The sequence below is a fragment of the Microcaecilia unicolor genome, chromosome 1 (genome assembly GCF_901765095.1).
Source record: "Microcaecilia unicolor chromosome 1, aMicUni1.1, whole genome shotgun sequence".
NCBI lineage: Eukaryota > Metazoa > Chordata > Amphibia > Gymnophiona > Siphonopidae > Microcaecilia > Microcaecilia unicolor.
The window spans coordinates 758,251,560-758,265,874 of NC_044031.1; the positions used below are offsets into that span (position 1 = coordinate 758,251,560).

General features: G+C 45.1%; 1 protein-coding gene across 1 annotated transcript in view; it reads left to right on the forward strand.

Annotated features, from left to right (window-relative positions):
* The first annotated feature begins 1,293 nt into the window (after positions 1 to 1,293).
* CERS3 (ceramide synthase 3) overlaps positions 1,294 to 14,315 on the forward strand; it is a 211,985-nt gene continuing 198,963 nt past the window's right edge. Inside the window, exon 1 of the mRNA XM_030189741.1 lies at positions 1,294 to 1,493. The gene's annotated coding sequence lies outside the window, so the exon portion shown is untranslated. The remainder of the gene's footprint in view (positions 1,494 to 14,315) is intronic.

Below are 14,315 nucleotides of genomic sequence, written 5' to 3' on the forward strand. Positions count from 1 at the left end.
AGAATTTACCCTGTCAGGCAACCAGAATGCAACACTCAAAAAGCTAAAAAAGAACCAGGGCTGAGACCAGCAAGTTGCTGGGAGGTCAGCTGAAACTTTAATCCACTCACTCGGCATCCCTCTTTCTCTCCATAAAGCAGGCCAGTCCAGAGTATCAAACAAAAGGTTTTCTATAACTTGGATTCTTTAGGCAAAATGGAACAACTGCTTAGTAGAAATTACATAGAGCAGGAGTAAATTAAGAAAGATGGTTTAACACTTAACCCTCCAGATCCAGTTCTCTGCCACCTTACCGTATCTAGGGCGGCCTGGACCTGGTCACTAGGAAGGTATGGAAGGGATTTTTATATCTGGAGAGAGATAAAAGGACTTCTGTTTCCTGGGATGAGGAGAAAACCTCAGTAGTAAAGCAGGCCCAAGTTCCATTCAATGACTGCCAAAAGAGTTTGAGAATTGAATGTCAAGTGGATTTTTGTGTATTTCTTTTTTTTTTTGTTTATTTACAAGTTTTTTTTAGTGATTTTTCAAAAATAAAGGCAGAGTTACAAAACGTAAACATTAACTTGTGCACAAGAACAATACCAAATGTATTACAAAGAAATGTACGAGTTAACAAAGTGCAATTATAATATCTGATTCGGTATGTGAATAGTTGCTGGATGTGAAATTGTGATTTTGGATTTCCCTCAGGTACAAACTCTGATTCTGAGCCCTTCAGGTGTACCTGAATGTACACCAATAGCTTTCAAGCTTGCAGGCGGTATGTAAAAATAAAACATTAAAAAAATTCTCTCTGTATCACTTTCATCTTTTCTTAATGTGCTAGAGGTTATTTTTGGTGCTATCAATATACTTCTGTGGCTTGGAACAAACTCCTAAAGTGTGGACTATTTTTGAGTGGTCACATCTCCAGAACTTACTTCCAGACTTTGCAGTCAGTGACTTTTGTTGCAGCCTCTGATGATGGGCCCCTTAACCGCCACCAAAAGCAACCCCCACCCAAAAAAGAGGTACATAGGTAATAGTGCTGCCTTTTATTGATTAACCAGAATCATCTTGAGACAGAAGTACTGTTGGGGTGGGGGTTGCAAACAAGGCGATAGCCTGGGGCTCCAGGAGCATATGGGTCCCCTTGTGAAGCTAAGTGATGTCACTGAGGCAGAGGTTCAGAGCTCCTTCATTTCCCTTAATGTCATAGGGATCAGGGAAACAGCAGGAATTGCTTACCTATTAACCTGCTGAGAATCCTTGGTAGGGATGGGAGAGGGGAGAGGTCTGTCAGCAAGGAAAGGGTGTGCTGATCTTGTAATAACCACCCATAGGAGAAAAAAAAACAAAACGGGGCTTTACCGCAGGAGAAAAGAACAAGGGGAGGAAGAAAGGCAGCCAGCAAAAGTCAAAGTCTTTGCAGATTTCTCTCTTTCTGCATGCACACAACTGGAGGCAGAAAAGACAAAGATGAGAACAGAGCGACAAAGACATTACCTTTAAAGGTAAGAAAGACCTACTTTGTCTTTAAAATGACTGAGTTGTTTGTAGAAAGGCCAGTGTGAGTGGTGGTGTTGGTCCTCCAGGGAAGAAAACAGCATCTGTAGCCCTGGGCCAGTTTTCACCCTGTTATCCTTTACTATACTGATGTGATGAAGGGGAAAGGGGGCCACACTGTTGCAGGCCTGTGTCCCATAGGAGCCATACATTGATGTTAAACCTGAGAAGAGCTTCCAGGGAGGTCACAGATGCTGCGGCTGCTGAGTGACATCTCAACCAGTGCAGTGGTTCTGCAGGCCCAGGGCTGAGCCCATTGCACTGAACTATAGGGCTCTGTGTCCTGATTTTATGCAGCTGCTGTGGGTGGCAACGATCACTGACACTATTCTATCCTGAAAGACACGATCAGACCTCTCTCTCTACCATCCCATCCCTTTATGCACTGACAGCTCAGCAGCAGCTTTATTTAAAGGGAACACAAACAGATGAGGACAATGTTTTGAAAGGGAAGAAAATGAATTTGGAGATATTACGGCACTGCCTCAGTTTTGAAACGAGACAAATCACTAGTTACACTGTACAGAACTTCTTTGAAAGGTAAAGTCATAGTAGCAAGATACATTTTTAATTTAACTCAAGGGAATAATTACATGCTGGGAGCTTTCAAATCTATATTAAAGTGATTTTTTTTATAGGCTGAACAATGATTATACAGGCTGACCCTGAAAGCTAAAGTGGTAATTGCACAGCCTTCTCCCACTTATTAACATAAGTATTGCCACACTGGGACAGACCAAAGGTCCATCAAGCCCAGTATCCTGTTTCCAACAGTGGCCAATCCAGGTCACAAATACCTGGCAAGATCCCAAAAAAGTTCAATACATTTTATGCTGCTTATCCCAGAAATATTAAATTTATGTTGAAACAAAATACTGATCTATCGCCAAAAAGCAATTGCTTAAAAATCAATGACAATCAAACAGGCGTTCAGTGCCATGTGTCACAATACAAACTCTAATTTGATCTGAGGGGGAAAAACAGGTCTCATATAATCTCCACGGGCTATCAAACAACTTTGTATACCCAGCTACGTCATGCAAGGTTCCACATTAGGAGTTACGGACCAAGAAAGAGATCTGGGTGTCGTCGTCGATAATACACTGAAACCTTCTGCTCAGTGTGCTGCTGCGGCTAGGAAAGCGAATAGAATGTTAGGTATTATTAGGAAAGGTATGGAAAACAGGTGTGAGGATGTTATAATGCCGTTGTATCACTCCATGGTGTGACCGCACCTTGAGTATTGTGTTCAATTCTGGTCGCCGCATCTCAAGAAAGATATAGTAGAATTGGAAAAGGTGCAGCGAAGGGCAATGAAAATGATAGCGGGGATGGGACGACTTCCCTATGAAGAAAGACTAAGGAGGCTAGGGCTTTTCAGCTTGGAGAAGAGACAGCTGAGGGGAGACATGATAGAGGTATATAAAATAATGAGTGGAGTGGAACAGGTGAATGTGAAACGTCTGTTCACTCTTTCCAAAAATACTAGGACTAGGGGGCATGCGATGAAACTACAGTGTAGTAAATTTAAAACAAATAGGAGAAAATTTTTCTTCACCCAACGCGTAATTAAACTCTGGAATTCGTTGCCAGAGAACGTAGTGAAGGTGGTTAGCATGGCAGAGTTTAAAAAAGGGTTGGATGTTTTCCTAAAGGACAAGTCCATAGACCGCTACTAAATGGACTGGGGAAAAATCCACAATTTCGGGAATAACATGTATAAAATGTTTGTACGTTTGGGTAGCTTGCCAGGTGCCCTTGACCTGGATGATGGACCTTTGGTCTTTTCCCAGTATGGCATTACTTATGTACTTTCCTGGTGCCTGCTATGTCCAACGATAAAATCCTAGGCTGCGAGTGTGTTTTGTCTAAAGTAATCATACACTACACCTTTACTTTAAAAGTAATAATAAAAAGGTATTCTGCTCTAGCTGTGTTATAAGTTCAATATGGAAATGAAATTAGCTAGACATTTTGCAGTAAAGTAACAGTTTTTCCAAAATATTTGGATTTAATAATGAGAAGATCGTATTGGTTACTGAACTGTTTTAAAAATTATTTTACTAATTTACATATAGAAAAATAATAAATAAAACAGAACAGAGAAAAGAAAATAAGATACCTTTTTTATTAGACTAACTTAATACATTTTTTTGATTCGCTTTTGAAGGTATCCCTTCTTCAGATCAGAAATAAGCAAATGTTGAGAAATATCAGAATATATACGTGAAACACAAAAGCATTCCAATGACAGTCTCACAGGAAGAGGGTGGTGTGGGTTAGGTGAGAAACAAGGAGAGCTGGGTGGGTGGGAGACAGGGAGAGTGGACTAACAGCTACCACATCACTTCATATCTAGAAAAAAGAACTCTTGGATTCCAGGTTTGAGGGAGAAGGGACTAAACCTGTCTCAAGATGATTCTGGTTAATCAATAAAAGGCAGCACTATTGACTGTGGGGCTATCCTCGATAGGTCTGGAGACCCTGGTTTTGGCTCTTCTGACCATCAAATCTTGTACGTCTGAGAAGCATCATGATGGTAATGGAGAGATCAACCGCTGGAGACCACAGAGAGGGGACAGGAGATCCATGAAGATTTGCAACAGAGTGGACACCCGGGAGGGAGTGGAAAGCATGAAAAGGGATCTGAGGAAGCTAGAAGAATGGTCTAAGGTTTGGCAATTAAAATTCAATGCGAAGAAATGCAAAGTGATGCATTTAGGGAGTAGAAAACCACGAGAGACTTATGTGTTAGGCGGAGAGAGTCTGATAGGTACTGAGGGGGAGAGGGATCTTGGGGTGATAGTATCCGAGGATCTGAAGGCGACGAAACAGTGTGACAAGGCAGTGGCCGTAGCGAGAAGGTTGCTAGGCTGTATAGAGAGAGAGGTGTGATCAGCAGAAGAAAGGAAGTGTTGATGCCCCTGTACAAGTTGTTGGTGAGGCCCCACCTGGAGCATTGTGTTCAGTTTTGGAGGCCGTACCTTGCGAAGGATGTTAAAAAAATGGAAGCGGTGCAAAGAAAAGCTACGAGAATGGTATGGGATTTGCGTTCCAAGACGTATGAGCAAAGACTTTCTGACCTGAACATGTATACCCTGGAGGAAAGGAGGAACAGGGGTGATATGATACAGACGTTCAAATACTTAAAAGGTATTAATCCGCAAAAAAATCTTTTCCGGAGATGGGAAGGCGGTAGAACGAGAGGACATGAAATGAGGTTGAAGGGGGGCAGACTCAAAAAAGATGTCAGGAAGTATTTTTTCACGGAGAGGATGGTGGATGCTTGGAATGCCCTCCCGCGGGAGGTGGTGGAGATGAAAACGGTAACGGAATTCAAACATGCGTGGGATATGCATAAAGGAATCCTGTGCAGTAGGAATGGATCCTCAGAAGCTTAGCCGAAATTGGGTGGCGGAGCAGGTGGGGGAAGAGAGGTTGGTGGTTGGGAGGCGAGGATAGTGGAGGGCAGACTTATACGGTCTGTGCCAGAGCCGGTGATGGGAGGCGGGACTGGTGATTGGGAGGCGGGATACTGCTGGGCAGACGTGTACGGTCTGTGCCCTGAAAAAGGCAGGTACAAATCAAGGTAAGGTATACACATATGAGTTTACCTTGTTGGGCAGACTGGATGGACCATGCAGGTCTTTTTCTGCCGTCATCTACTATGTTACTAAGCAGAGGACAGTCCTGTTTGCTAGATTATCTTTAAGCTCAAGTTGATTAGGCAGGTGGTGCCTGTGCAGTAATGAAATAGGAGGAGGAATTTATTTATTTATTAGGATTTATTTAGCGCCTTTTTGAAGGAATTCACTCAAGGCGGTGTACAGTAAGAACAGTTATCAAACATGAGCAATAGGCAATTACATCAGTAAAAATATTCAAACAACAATACAAAATATGGCATAGTACACTACTTACAATGTCAACACAATATGTAATAGAACATTTTAATTGATAGTGAAGGGTAAAGCAAAGATGGAACATATAGATAGGTAACAGAGTAAGAGGAGTTAGAAAATAAGGTGACTAATTTAATGAAAGGTGCACATGAGGTCAGAGAGATGGTTAAATATTATCTCAGTTAGGGTAGGAGTGGGTAAACATGTCTTGCTGCAGTATGTGGAGCCTGAGTCACTCCTTGTGTGAGTGAGACTAACTTCTATAGTATAGATTGTATTTGTTTAGTTTGTGAAATGGATTTTAATGTACCTCCTCTTTAATTTATGACATCCACTTTCCACTTTCTTCTAAAGAAAACAGCAACTTTATTGGAAACAAGTTGCTCTTTCAACCAATAATTCTCATCAAGTGAGTCCCACCTGTATTTGCTCTTTCAGCAATAAAAAGTAAGTTAAAAACAGCGTCCATAACATTATACTAACAAGGTTCTGCTGGGCACTTTTATTTCCAATATCATATCCGTCAAATAACCCTCCCCCCCTTAACAAAGCCGTGCGGTAATGCTGACACAGCCCATTCAAAGTGCGGCAGTTGCTAGCATATATATTATGGTGAGTTTTAAACAGTATGTTGTAGAATAAAACAAATTACTCACGGGAAGAAATGATGATGTGTAACTTGTTGCAGCCATTTACTTGTAGGTAACCATTTCCTGTTGTTCCTTTATGTAAGGAAAGTAAATAAAAGCAAGAGAAAAAGGAAACCGATATGGTTCTCCAAGCAAGTGGTTGAGAAAATAAAGGCTAAAGAGTTGGCGTTCCAGAAATACAGAAAAACTCAAGAAAAGGAACATGGGGAGGAATACCGGATGAAACTGAAAGAAGCCAAGAGAGAGATACGTCTGGCGAAAGCACAAGCAGAAGAACAAATGGCTAGAAATGTAAGGAGGGGTGACAAAAATTTCTTCAGGTATATTAGTGAAAGGAGAACGACTAAAAAGGGGATTGTGAGACTAAAAGATACTGCGAACCGCTATGTGGAAAATGATGAAGAAAAAGCAAATTTGCTAAATAGATACTTTTGTTCTGTTTTCACAGAAGAAAATCCTGGAGAAGGACCGCGATGGACTGGAAAAAGTACAAATGAGATTGAAGTGGATAGAGCACCGTTCACGGAAGAGATTGTGTATCAACAACTTGAAAAGCTAAAGGTGGCCAAAGCCATGGGACTGGACGGGATCCACCCCAGGATATTGAGGGAGCTCAGAGAGGTTTTGGCGGGTCCTCTTAAAGATTTGTTTAATATATCCTTGCAGACGGGAGAGGTTCCGAGGGATTGGAGAACGGCGGATGTGGTCCCTCCTCACAAAAGTGGTGATAGGGAAGAAGCTGGAAACTACAGGCCGGTAAGCCTCACTTCGGTTATTGGAAAAGTAATGGAAGCAATGCTGAAGGAAAGGATAGTGAATTTCCTGGAAGCCAATAAGTTGCAAGATCCGAGACAACATGGTTTTACCAAAAGGAAATTGTGCCAAACTAATCTCATTGAGTTTTTTGATTGGGTGACAGGAGAATTGAATCAGGGACGAGCTATGGACGTAATCTACTTAGATTTCAGCAAAGCTTTTGACACGGTTCCCCACGGGAGGCTCTTAAATAAACTGGACGGGCTGAAGATACGACCCGAAGTGGTGAAACTGGATTAGGAACTGGTCGACGGACAGACGCCAGATGGTGGTGGTGAATGGAATTCGCTCGGAGGGAAAGGTGAGTAGTGGAGTGACTCAGGGATCGGTGCTGGGGCCGATTCTGTTCAATATATTTGTGAGTGACATTGCCGAAGAGTTAGAAGGTAAAGTTTGCCTATTTGCGGATGATACTAAGATCTGTAACAGAGTGGACACCCGGGAGGGAGTGGAAAACATGAAGAAGGATCTGAGGAAGCTACAAGAATGGTCTAAGGTTTGGCAATTAAAATTCAATGCGAAGAAATGCAAAGTGATGCACTTAGGGAATAGAAATCCACGAGAGACGTATGTGTTAGGCGGGGAGAGTCTGATAGGTACGGACAGGGAGAGGGATCTTGGGGTGATAGTATCTGAAGATTTGAAGGCGACGAAACAGTGTGACAAGGCGGTGACCGTAGCGAGAAGGTTGCTAGGCTGTATAGAGAGAGGTATGATCAGCAGAAGAAAGGAAGTGTTGATGCCCCTGTACAAGTCGTTGGTGAGGCCCCACCTGGAGCATTGTGTTCAGTTTTGGAGGCCGTACCTTGCGAAGGATGTAAAAAGAATTGAAGCGGTGCAAAGAAAAGCTACGAGAATGGTATGAGATTTGCGTTACAAGACGTATGAGGAGAGACTTGCTGAACTAAACATGTATACTCTGGAGGAAAGGAGAAACAGGGGTGATATGATACAGACGTTCAAATATTTGAAAGGTATTAATCCGCAAACGAACCTTTTCCGGAGATGCGAAGGCAGTAGAACGAGAGGACATGAAATGAGATTGAACATAGTAACATAGTAGATGACGGCAGAAAAAGACCTGCACGGTCCATCTAGTCTGCCCACGATAAACTCATATGTGTATACCTTACCTTGATTTGTACCTGTCTTTTTCAGGGCACAGACCGTATAAGTTTGTCCAGCAGTATTTCCCACCTCCCATCACCGGCTCTGGCACAGACCCCGTATAAGTCTGCCCTCCCCTATCCTAGCCTCTCAACCACCAACCCCTCTTCCCCCCGCCACCCAATTTCAGCTAAGCTTCTGTGGATCCATTCCTTCTGCACAGGATTCCTTTATGCCTATCCCACGCATGTTTGAATTCCGTTACCGTTTTCATGTCCACCACATCCCGCGGGAGGGCATTCCAAGTGTTCACCACCCTCTCCGTGAAGAAATACTTCCTGACATCTTTCCTGAGTCTGCCCCCCTTCAATCTCATTTCATGTCCTCTCGTTCTACCGCCTTCCCATCTCCGGAAGGGGGCAGACTCAAGAAAAATGTCAGGAAGTATTCTTTCACGGAGAGAGTAGTGGATGCTTGGAATGCCCTCCCGCGGGAGGTGGTGGAAATGAAAACGGTAACTGAATTCAAACATGCGTGGGATAAGCATAAAGTAATCCTGTGCAGAAGGAATGGATCCTCAGGAGCTTAGTCGAGATCGGGTGGCAGAGCCGGTGGTGGGAGGCAGGGCTGGTGGTTGGGAGGCAAGGATAGTGCTGGGCAGACTTATACGGTCTGTGCCAGAGCCGGTGGTGGGAGGCAGGGATAGTGCTGGGCAGACTTATACGGTCTGTGCCAGAGCCGGTGGCGGGGCTGGTGGTTGGGAGGCGGGGATAGTGCTGGGCAGACTTATACGGTCTGTGCCAGAGCCGGTGGTTGGGAGGCGGGGATAGTGCTGGGCAGACTTACACGGTCTGTGCCCTGAAGAGCACAGGTACAAATCAAAGCAGGGTATACACAAAAAGTAGCACATATGAGTTTCTTGTTGGGCAAACTGGATGGACCGTGCAGGTCTTTTTCTGCCATCATCTACTATGTAAATGCAAAAAAAAAAAAAATAATAATAATTTAAAATAGAAATTAGACCTTACCTGCTAATTTGCTTTCCTTTAGTCCCTCCGGACCGGACCAGGATTGGACTGATGGGTTGTATACGCCTTCCAGCAGGTGGAGACTGAGAAAATTCTGATTCTAGACAGCCAATGAGAACCATGGCCATATGACCCTTGCCTCAGTATTTGACTAACAAAGCAGGAAAGAAAAGAAAGACCACCCCTTCTGTGCACCGTGGAATCAAAGCAGCCACAAAGCACTCCTTAAATGTGCTTAACCAACGGCCATGCCGTAAATTAGGGCTCACCAGCAACTCTCACCAGAGAAGTGGTATGGCCCACTGAAAATCTTATATATACAAGCATTTTTTTTGTATAACTATAAACTTGCAAAACAACTCCGTCTCTGATAACTGAACGAACTAACTTCGAAGCATAAGAAAAAAATATCTGAAGTCTTGAAAGAACATGGGAGGGGCATGGTCTGGTCCGGAGGAACTAAAGGAAAGCAAATTAGCAGGTAAGGTCTAATTTCTATTTCCTTAGCATCCTTCCGGACCGGACCAGGATTGGACTGATTGGAAGTAACAAAGCAGTAGACCTACGGGAGGGACCCGAGCAAACCCGCTGTGAGTACTCGAGACGCAAAGACACTCTCCTGCCGACACTGTACATCAAGTCTCAACTGAAACTGCGCTTACTAAAGTCTCCAATGACCTATTACTGGCCAAATCCAGAGGTCAATATTCCATCCTCATTCTTCTTGATCTTTCCGCTGCTTTTGACACTGTCGATCACAGCATACTCCTCGATACCCTGTCCTCACTTGGATTCCAGGGCTCTGTCCTTTCCTGGTTCTCTTCCTACCTCTCCCTCCGCACCTTTAGTGTTCACTCTGGTGGATCCTCTTCTACTTCTATCCCTCTGCCTGTCGGCGTACCTCAGGGTTCTGTTCTTGGTCTCCTCCTCTTTTCTATCTACACTTCTTCTCTTGGTTCATTAATCTCATCCCATGGCTTTTCCTACCATCTCTATGCTGATGACTCCCAAATCTACCTTTCTACCCCTGATATCTCACCTTGCATCCAAACCAAAGTTTCAGCTTGCTTGTCTGACATTGCTGCCTGGATGTCTCAACGCCACCTGAAATTAAACATGACCAAAACCGAGCTTCTCATTTTCCCCCCAAACCCACCTCCCACTCCTCCCGTTTTCTATTTCTGTTGATGGCTCTCTCATTCTCCCTGTCTCCTCAGCTCGAAACCTTGGGGTCATCTTTGACTCTTCTCTCTCCTTCTCTGCTCATATCCAGCAGATCGCCAAGACATGTCGTTTCTTTCTTTACAACATCCGTAAAATCCGCCCCTTTCTTTCCGAGCACTCTACCAAAACTCTCATCCACACCCTTGTCACCTCTCGTTTAGACTACTGCAATCTGCTTCTTGCTGGCCTCCCACTTAGTCACCTCTCCCCTCTCCAATTGGTTCAAAACTCTGCTGCCTGTCTCGTCTTCCGCCAGGGTCACTTTACTCATACTACTACTCTCCTCAAGTCGCTTCACTGGCTCCCTATCCGTTTTCGCATCCTATTCAAACTTCTTCTACTAACCTATAAATGTACTCACTCTGCTGCTCCCCAGTACCCCTCCACACTCGTCCTTCCCTACACCCCTCCCCGTGCACTCCGCTCCATGGATAAATCCTTCTTATCTGTTCCCTTCTCCACTACTGCCAACTCCAGACTTTGCGCCTTCTGTCTCGCTGCACCCTACGCCTGGAATAAACTTCCTGAGCCCCTGCGTCTTGCCCACCTTTAAATCTAGACTGAAAGCCCACCTCTTTAACATTGCTTTTGACTCGTAACCACTTGTAACCACTCTCCTCCACCTACCCTCCTCTCCTCCTTCCTGTACACATTAATTGATTTGATTACTTTATTTTTTGTCTATTAGATTGTAAGCTCTTTGAGCAGGGACTGTCTTTCTTCTATGTTTGTGCAGTGCTGCGTACGCCTTGCAGCGCTATAGAAATGCTAAATAGTAGTAGTAGTAGGACAGCAGTGACAATTGGAGAGATCTCATGTGAGCCCTGGCCCATGGAAATACCTCTATGGTCGCTGTCATGGACCCCAGGACCTGTAGATAATCTCGAGCATACAGGTCATGACTGTGAAGTAAACCCCGTATCTGAGACTGCAGTTTGAGAATTCTGTCCTGAGGAAGAAAAACTAGACTGCGCGCCGTGTCGAAAGTAACTCCTAAATACTCCAGAGACTGAGAAGGGACCAGACGACTCTTGGCTGCATTGACCACCCAACCTAGGGACTGCAAGAAACTCACTACTCGGTCCGTGACCTGGTGACTTTCTTGATAAGATTTTGCCCTGATTAACCAGTCGTCTAGGTACGGATGGACGAGGATCCCCTCTTTCCTGAGAGCCGCTGCCACCACGACCATAACCTTGGTGAAAGTGCGAGGAGCTGTCGCAAGGCCAAAGGGCAGAGCTCGAAATTGGAATTGACGCCCGAGAATCAGGGCGTCAAAAATTCTCCAGCCTGAACTGCCACAATGACTGACCGAAGAGTCTCCATTCTAAAACTTGTGACCCTGAGAGCCTGGTTGACAGCCTTGAGATCCAAAATAGGACGAAAAGAACCCTCCTTCTTAGGAACCACAAAGTAAATGGAATAATGACCCTGTCTGTACTCGGAAGGAGGGACTGGACCAATAGCCCAAAGATACAAGAGCCTCTGTAGAGTCTCCCGTACTGCGCCCACCTTTTGACAAGAGCGACAGGGAGACTCCAGAAAGGCGTCTGAAAGAGGCCTTGCGAATTCTAAGGCATAACCTTCTTGAATAACTTCCAAGATCCACTGATCGGAAGTAATGTGGGCCCACCTCTGATAGAACTGAGAAAGCCGAGCTCCTACAGGAATCAGAGGAGAGGCCCTCACACCTTAATTGTGAAGAACGGGAGGGGTTTCGAAAACCAGCACCTGAGACCCCGAAAGGACTGAGTCCTATTGAAAAACAGAGACCTCTCAGCCTGAGCTCCCCACCCGGTTTGAAATTTACGAAAATCTCTCGCTCTACCACGACCAAACAAAGTACCCCGACCAGATAGACGAGGCCTATCCTCAGGGAGGCGAGGAACCTTAAATTCCCCCAAAGAATGCACCAACTTATCCAGGTCTTCTCCAAATAAAAAAGAGCCCCTAAAAGGAAACTTACTGAGCTTAGACTTGGAAGAAGCATCCGCCGACCAACCTCGTAATCAAAGAGATCAGCAAGCTGCAACACCCAATGCTAAGGACTTAGAAGAAGCTCTCAGCAGATCATACAAGGTATCTGCCAGAAAAACAGATCCCGTCTCAATCCTGGCCACCTCTACATCCACAGCAGCAAGATCATCCGAAGATCTATCCAGGACTCTCTCTGCCCAGTGAAAACAGGCTCTGGCCACCAAAGGGCGGGACACAGGGAGGGAAGAGGGCCCGAAGGGAGGCGATCTGCTGCTGCCTGCAGTGCTTTCACACGGAGGTGAGAGGCACTGTGATTTCAATGCACAGGACCCAGCCTGGTGGCAGATGGTTGACGAGAAAGAGCGGGTGGGACTGCGGTACCGGGCCCCCTTGGAGGCCCAGGCCCGGGGAATTTTGTCCCCCCCTCCCCCCCCCCCTCGGCGGCCCTGGCTGAAGGGAGGGGGGAAGGGAGAAAAGGGACTTGATATACCGCCTTTCTAAGGTTTTGCAACTACATTCAGAGACATGATAGAGGTCTATAAAATACTGAATGGAGTGGAATGGGTTGATGTAAATTGTTTCTTTATCCTTTCTAAAAATACTATGACTATGGGGTATGCAATGAAGTAACTAAGTAGTAAATTTAAAACAAACCGGAGAAAGTATTTCTACACTCAACGTGTAATTAAACTCTGGAATTCGTTGCCAGAGAATGTGGTAAGAGCAGTTAGCTTAGCAAGTTTTAAAAAAGGATTGGATAATTTCTTAAAAGTCCATAAGCCGTTATTATAATGGACTTAATATCTACTGCTTATTTCTAGGATAAGCAGCATAAAATCTGTTTTACTGTTCTGGGATCTTGCCAGCTACTTGTGACCTGGATTGGCCACTGTTGGCAACAGATTACTGGGCATGATAGACCTTTGGTCTGTCCCAGTATGACAACACTTATGTTATCATTCCAGCATACGGAATAGTTCAAAACAACAAAACATCTTAAAGTCATCAAAATGCAAAAACGATGGTGGATACTGAAAGTTCCTGTCTTGATTAGCTGAATCATACTATTTTTGGAATTTTTCACCTTTAAAAACACTATCAGGCTTATTTTCGAAAGAGAAGGGCGCCCATCTTTCAACACAAATCAGGAGAAGGGCATCCTTCTCCCAGGGTCGCCCAAATCAGCATAATCGAAAGTCGATTTTGGGTGTCCTCAACAGCTTTCCATCGCGGGGACGACCAAAGTTCATGGGGGCGTGTTGGAAGAGTGGCGAAGGCGGGACTGGGGCATGCCTAACACATGGGCGTTCTCAATCGATAATGGAAAAAAGAAGGGCGTCCCTGACGAGCACTTGGGCGACTTTATTTTGTCCATTTTTTATGACCAAGCCTCAAAAAGGTGCCCGAACTGACCAGATGACCACCGGAGGGAATCGGGGATCACCTCTCCTTACTCCCCCAGTGGTCACCAACCCCCTCCCACCCTAAAAAAATACTTTTTAAATATATTTTGCCAGCCTCTATGCCAGCCTCAAATGTCATACCCAGCTCCATGACAGCAGTATGCAGGTCCCTGGAGCAGTTTTAGTGGGTGCAGCGCACTTCAGGCAGGCGGACCCAGGCCCACCCCCCCCCCCCCAACCTGTTACTCTTGTGGTGGTAAATGTGAGCCTATCAAAACCCACCAGACACCCACTGTACCCATATGTAGGTGCCCCCCTTCACCCCTTACGGCTATGGTAGTGGTGTACAGTTGTGGGGAGTGGGTTTGGGGGGGGGGGGTTGGGGGGCTCAGCACACAAGGTAAGGGAGCTATGCACCTGGGAGCAATTTCTGAAGTCCACTGCAGTGCCCCCTAGGGTGCTCGGTTTGTGTCCTGACATGTCAGGGGGACCAGTGCACTACGAATGCTGGCTCCTCCCACAACCAAAGGGCTTGGATTTGGTCGTTTCTGAGATGGGCATCCTCGGTTTTCATTATGGCCGAAAATCGTGGACGACCATCTCTAAGGTCGACCTAAATTTCGCAATTTGGCCGTCCCAACCGTATTATCGAAATGAAAGATA